The following is a 7,341-nucleotide window of genomic DNA, read 5'->3' on the forward strand; positions in this document are numbered from 1 at the left end:
ACACACACACACACACACACACACACACACACACACACACACACACACAATCTGACAGATCATATTCTTGAACCTGGAAACTTCCATAGCAATTTTGTCTAGAATATAGTTGTCACAACTTAGATATTGGTATCAATTAATGAAAATATGGTAAAGTCGCACTCAGAACTTACCTGTACCTTTTTTAGAAGCAAAAGTATAAGTGTTGCCCCGAGAGCAGAATGAAGCCATTGGAAGGTAGGTAAAATAGGGTATAGAACCAGGGAGAGGAAGTTACAATTTTGGAAGGACACCGAGGTATGAGATGTGGCTGGGAGGTGAGATCAGCGATGAGAACGTGCAGACCCTTACAGCACTACTGTGAGAAGACTCTAAGCATTCCTGGGAAGAAAGAGAATCACAATAGAGAATATGGAGGTGATGACAATGGGACATTCTTCCACTAAGTCTACAGTTGGAATTTGATTTACATTTTGGTTGGAAGTTTTATTTGTTAACGTTTAAAATTTAAAGCTGTTTTACATATATTTTTTCATTTAACACTGACAGTAAATTTAGACACCTTAAGGTAATTCCTAATGATAAAAGAGTTAAAGAATTTGCTCCAAGTCCTAACTATAGCTTCCCAGACCAGCCAGTAGCTTGTGGTCGACTGGGACAGGCAGGGACTTTCTCAGTGCCCCATCCTGCTGTCTCTGCCCTTATGCAGCATTTTTCTTCCACTCCCATTCCACTTGGATACTGAAGAAAAAGACAGTCACGGCATGTTTCTAATTAATTTGAGTTTTATTCTCATCACTTCAAATACTGCTTCTATGCCGATGATGCTGTAATCAGAATTTCCAGTCCTAACTGCAAACCCAAATTCCAGATCTGTAATTTCTGCTGTCTCCTTACTGATCTGGGCATTGCTGTGTGTATATTTCTCACCACTCCCTCAAACTCAGGTTATCATTTTCCCACCCAAATCGGCATCAACTTTTGAAAGGATTTCTTTAGCTTTCTTGGAGACATTTTTGACTCATTACTCTCCCTCATTTTCCAGGCTTACAGCCACATATAAGAGCTCCTTAGACTTTAGTATGGCTCACCACTCTACTCTTAATACACATTAAAAACTAAAACAAAAAATAAACTAAAACAAAGCTTTGCCTGTTTGATCAGTCCACAAACTTCGATCGCCACCATCTTTCTTTCACATCTTGGACACATTTTCCCTTATGTTGCCTTTTCTCCCTTTAAAATTCCCATTCGTTAGACTTTACAAAATATAAAAATAACTCAGTAGCAAGGAAATGGGATTCTCATTGTATGTTTTCTTACAGTTCAGAACACCCCACAGATCATCCTTGTTAAGATTTTTCCCTCCTAACATCGCTGGTGTTTTCCCAACCAGTGCTCAGACTGAAGTCAAAGTACTGCCTGAGTCGCCGCCTAGGTAGTTTCTCCCTTCCAGGGCGTTCTGTGCCACAAACATCTCCCCTGTAAGTCCCTGAAGAAACTGACTTTCAGTTGCCTGGGATCGAACCCTCCCCGCCTAACTTCCAACATTCTTTATGATCTGTCCCTATAATCTCTAGGCAGAGGTAGTTTGGGTCACTGAGTGACAATTTACTGAACTCTTCCCTATAATTGTTTCATCCGTCTCCTGGCAAAGAGCTAGTAATTATAAGTTTTTAGCATCACCCCATTAAATATTCTTTATAGAGAGAAGATTGAAGAACTTCTTCAAGATATTTCATAATTTAAAACAATTTAGGAAGCCAGCCCTCCACCAGCTTCTCTTAAGGATGAGAAAGGAGCAGGTTTCAAGGGGATGGTGGTCTGATCTCCCTTTTTGCTGAGGAGAGAGCCCTGACTTTGAACTTCTCCATGTCCTTTTCCAGGCTCCTACATTTGACTCAACCACAGGAACAATTGCACCAGAAGGGGCAAAATGTCCCCCTAAGAGGAAGAGAAGAGAAAACAGCAATTGGTAAATCATAGACATTTCCTCCTGATTATATAGACTAAACTAGTTTTTCCTTCTTGATGAAAATATTTTTTCATATCCTTAACATTTCATTTTCTCACACTTAACACTTAAATTTCCTTGGCCTGATCTCCTGTTTTTTTTTCCCCACTATACTTTAAATGTCCTAAGTACTTTTAATGTGACTTTAAACTATACAATGTTCATTAATTGATTAAAACAGGTAGTAATTTTCCCTTCAAGTGTTACATATTCTTTTCACCAGATAGCAGAAAATATCTGCAACTTCTGAATTTACATAATCCATGTTATTATAACTGGGGTGTCTTGAGAGTATCCCATAATGAGCAAATAAAGAACTGTTATATTTTAGACATTATCACTACTTTTTTGAAAAGAATTTGGGTTTCATGTAATCTTCTTTTTACTGATACAAGCAAAAGATTCATTCAATTTAGTGAGGGAAAACGGTACAGAATTATTTGACACCAGATAGGGAAACATCTACTTATGTTGTTTCACCCATATCTTTTAATTTAATTCTTTTTTAAGTCCTTAATGAGTCTTCAGGACTATTTCATGAAACATACTAAGATGTAGTTTGTCACTTTATGAATATATCTATTACATGATATATTGATTACATTTTTATTTATATTTACATTAACTATATATCACATACCACATCTAATTATTACAGGGGTAATATGAGTGAGGTATAAAGTATGATGTTGAAAATATTGATTTCCACTGGTATTGTATCAGCACTCACAGGAATAAGCAACTATCTTTTGAAATGATCACTTTATGAGAACACCCATCAGACCAATGCCAGTCTTAAAATCAGTCTGGGGGAACACTCTTTGGGCCTCACAAGCCATGTAAGAAACTCCATCTCAGTACTTTATAACTGTACTTTCTGATGATAATTTTTATTACTATAAATTGTATTACCTACTTCGATCACTCACTGTAATAATACTAACACTTTCTAGGTACATTAAGAAGTATTCAATTACTTTTCAAAATATAATTTTATTCACCATGCTTTTGGCTGTCTGTAAAATTAATCCTTGACTTCAGAGACTGTACCACTCTTGAGGGGAAGCAGCTGTGGTGTAAGGGCCTACAGTATTTGAGAACATGGGTTCAAGTTCAGATTCAAACACTTGGTAGCTACGTTGTGATCTTACACAGTTGACTCAGGTTCCCTGAGCCCAAGTTTCCTCCTTTGTAAGAAATGGATAAAAATCCGTATCTTAAAGAGGTGTTAAGATAGTGTATTATTATTGCTGCTGTTGTTTTAAAGTGTGCTTTGTAAGAGGTTTTCTGTTGGGATTTGAATGAAAATAGACAGGAGATTAAGATGAATGTTCTGAGATAACACATGGAATAACTGGGACCCAGCACTTACAAGTCCCACTTAGTAAGTCCTCAGTAAATGCTGGGATTCCTTTTCCTCTTGGAATGAGGGGAAATGAGTGAAAATTTTGAAGTAGATTTGGAAGTAAAAGGGAAATAAGCAAACATATATCCGCAGAGCTGTTATTAAGTACTCATTTGTTAAGTTTAGGACTTGCAGTGAACCAACTACTGACTTCTTTCTTGGGCACAATTCCTAAAGGAATTCCGAGAGAAGCTGACTAGAGATGAGTGAAGGTGCTAGAAGGCCTGTTGTAGAATTGGTGGTTATCTTTTTCTTCCAGGAAGCCAGCCGCTCTCATGAAGGAGGTGGGATTGTATTTCTTAGTTAATGCTACTTTTAATTAACATTTAGACTTTAAATGATTAAGCAAATGCTGTATCCCCACACTTTGCTCTTCATGTAACTATCTTTTCCTAATCTGTGCTTTTCCCCAAGTATCCTACAAGCCAGAGCCATTTAACATGAGTAGGAGTTTTGCCCTGCTCCCTTGGACATCTCTTCATCTGAGGCTTAACTGAGAGAGCCAGCAGAGAGATGTCAGAATAAACAGCAATTTGAAAAATTTGCATTCAATTTTTTTAATCCCACCATTCTCATAGAAAGTCCAGATAGAGTAATGAGCTTTCTTCAGGTTTGGTTTTTTTTTTCCCTGAGTGCTAATTAAAAATCTTGTTAGCAGCAATCTATTAATAATGTATTTATGCCCTGAATTTCTTGAGGCAATATTTTTTTAATCTATATGCAGGTTTTTTTTTGCGGTTTTTGCTTTTTCCTCCAATTTTGAAAAAAATATTTAAAAGAGATAATTTGTAACAAATAGGAGTAAGTGCCAAAATAGTAGGTAATTTTCTTAAATTCAACTAAGTTAATCACCGAATAAAGATTAGAATAAGTCTTCTGACTGGGTGCTACCCCCACAACAAGGCAGCTTCTTCTATGGGCCCATTCTTATTTCTGTCTCTCTCTCTTTTTCAATGTAGCTTCATGTTGAATAATGAATCTAATTGAAGGAAATTAGCATAATCTCCTAAGTCTCCAAATCATAAGAATTAGAACAATAGCTCTTATAAGTTTAAAATTTCTCAAATCCGATTCATGTTCAAAGTGAGTAATATGTTGATAGAATTTTGGGATTTACTTTTAACCTACTGTTTCTTTAAAGGCCTCACATAAGTGAAATCTCAGCAAAACAATAATCTCACACTTCACCTACAAAATAAAGCTATAAAATGTCGTATCAGTCATAAAATTAAAAAGCATTAAAATGAAGCTTAGCATTTGTCTTTTATTTAGTATGATTGCATAACAAGTTGTTTGATCACTGTCAACACTTGACAAAGTGAGAGTAGTTTTAGATTATCAGTACACCGTGACTCTGTCATCAAGTGCTTTGACACTAGGATAAATCTTCAAATTTCAATAAATAAATACAATGCTAGAGTTCTCTTATCAAAACCTAAATGCAGCAGAGCCGGGCAGGGCTAAAGCTGGGCTCTGGCATTTCAGTGTCTGCATGGGCTGCGTCCCGTGCCTTCGAGACCCTGAGTGGAGTCTGGGACCTGGGGAAAGAAGGGCATTGGTGTTCAGGTCCAGGAGAAGTGGCTGAGCACAGTATCCAAGATGAATGACAGCCTGTTTGTCAGTGGACAGACTTTTGCTACAATTTGCTTTCTAGTATGAGCAACATCTAAGTACTAAAGAAGATGTGATTCAAAGAATTCATAAATGTTTTGAAGATATTAAAGAAAACAGAGCGGCTATTTGTAAGATACATGAAACTACTATAAGCACAGTAAGAGCAAAGACAACCGCGGTAACAGGAATCCAACAAGAGATGTTTTTCATAAACACGAAGATGATATGCAGGACCAATTCACTATTTATCAAGAAATTATAGAAAAGGACAAGTACAGTACATAAATAAATTTAAGCTTATCAATTCTATAAATTAGTATTAATAAGATATGCTTTGTAAAAATGTTAATTGAAGAATGTAGAAACTCTGTGCACAAAAATTTTTGTTTTTGTTTTAAAGTAAATCCAGTGTTTTGGAAAGAAAGAAAAAAAACCTTAAATGGAAGTAAATGGGTAGAGTCTGGCTTACTGATACATGCTAAAGATTTCTACAGGTAGCTAGTGGGGAGGAAGCCTGATGCAGTGTCCTGTGATCATACAAAGGTCTCCAGGCACTTTCTTTAAGTACACATGTATGCTAATTCCCTATCACAAAGAGAAGAACTTAAAAAGATTTAGCTACCTCTGAATCATTTTTCCCTATCTTTGGGGGGGAGTGTTAATTAGGTTTATTTCTTTATTTTTAGAAGAGGTACTGGGGATTGAACCCAGGACCTAGTGCATGCTAAGCATGCAGTCTACCACTTGAGCTATAACCTCTCCATTTTAAAAATTTGTTTTTGTTATTTATTTATTTGTTTTAGGAGGGGAGGTAATTAGGTTTGTTTGTTTGTTTACTTTATTCACTTTTAAATGGAGGTACTGGAGAGTGAACCCAGGACCTCGTACATGCTAAGCATATGCTCTACCACTGAGCTATATCCTCCTCCCATTCTTCCCTGTTTTTAAGCACAGCCCCTCCAGTCAGATGCAGTTATGCCAGTTAGAACAAATGTAATAATAAAATTTTGAAATGTGTAGTATTGTCAGCCCATTTAAACGTTGATCCAGCAAAAACAGATTTAGTAGATGATAAAAACATGATTTGTTCTTAAGCTGGGAAAGGCACTGACTGAAAGGATCACAGATGAGGGGAGCCAGGTTGCATAGAAGGAAGGCCAGTTGAAGCAGTAAAGATCACACAGTAAAATAAAGACATGGCTTGTCCTGACCCTGGAGGTGCCTGAGTTTTCAGCGCATGCAGAGATAGTCATGAAGTACTCAAGAAGGTCTAGGTATCTTCCCGAAGACATACGTGAGGATGAGGATTCCACCATCCTTCTTTTCAGGGGCAGGTCTTATCTTAATAAGGAGGCAGTTATGATACCTGTTGTTGTGCAGAAGCCAAATGGAATGTTCCACAAGTGACTGATAGGACTTGGATAAGTCTTGTGTTTCAGTGATATCTTTAGATCACTCTTCATGGGGGTCTTATGGAGGTTTTTGGCTCCTACTCTTGGTGTCTGCAGCTCTTCTCTGGTGAAATCGATCCTGGGAAGACATGGTGCAGAAGGTGATCCAGTACATTAAATACCATTTCTGTTTTTGTTTTGCTGTCTTTCATCCAGGTCCTATTCATGGGACATTTAGGGAGTTTTTTTGTATATCATTTATTTAAAACAATTTTTTTAAACTTTTTTGGGGGGTGGTGATGGGGGAGGTAATTAGGTTTATTTATTTATTTTTTAAATGGAGGTACTGGGGATTGAACCCAGGACCTCATGCATGCTAGGCATGCACTCTACCACTGAGCTATACCCCCAATCAGAAATTTAGTATTTTTAAAAATGAAATGTTTCATTTAAAAAATGCAAATGTTTATAGTAATGACATGTAAGCTTCATAGTTCTGCTATTTTTTCTTGTTCTCATTGCTCCTCACATAAAACCCTCAAGCTCTGACAGGCAAACCCCTACTCTTTCATGAGGCAGCCACACCTGGAATGAGAACTGTTGGGATCTGGTACCCAGAAAGGAGTTGAAAGCAGCTCTTAGGATACCAGTGTCCCAGCTTTTCACTGAGGAATTGATGCTTTGTTGGCTGACCCATGTTTTCTCTAGTAAAGAATATTTGGAAGGGAGCTTTGCTTCGTGTAACTTGCCTGGTTGGCAATTTTGTTTCCTTCCTAGCCAAGAAGAAGCAAGGGGCTCATCAAACCAAATTTGAACCTTCAGCTCCACTTGAAAAATCATGGTGGTTGGTATAAGAATCAGCAAAGTCTTTGAAGTTCTCTGACGTGCAAGGCAAATTATAATTTGGTTCTTAACTG

The 7,341-nt window shown here is 37.2% G+C and overlaps 1 non-coding gene across 1 annotated transcript; it reads right to left on the reverse strand.

Annotated features, from left to right (window-relative positions):
• Positions 1 to 6,762: 6,762 nt before the first annotated feature.
• TRNAA-AGC (transfer RNA alanine (anticodon AGC)) lies at positions 6,763 to 6,834 on the reverse strand. Its single transcript has one exon. It is a non-coding gene; the product is annotated as a tRNA-Ala (tRNA).
• Positions 6,835 to 7,341: the final 507 nt, after the last annotated feature.

Source organism: Camelus bactrianus, chromosome 8, assembly GCF_048773025.1.
Source record: "Camelus bactrianus isolate YW-2024 breed Bactrian camel chromosome 8, ASM4877302v1, whole genome shotgun sequence".
In the NCBI taxonomy this organism is placed as follows: Eukaryota; Metazoa; Chordata; class Mammalia; order Artiodactyla; family Camelidae; genus Camelus; species Camelus bactrianus.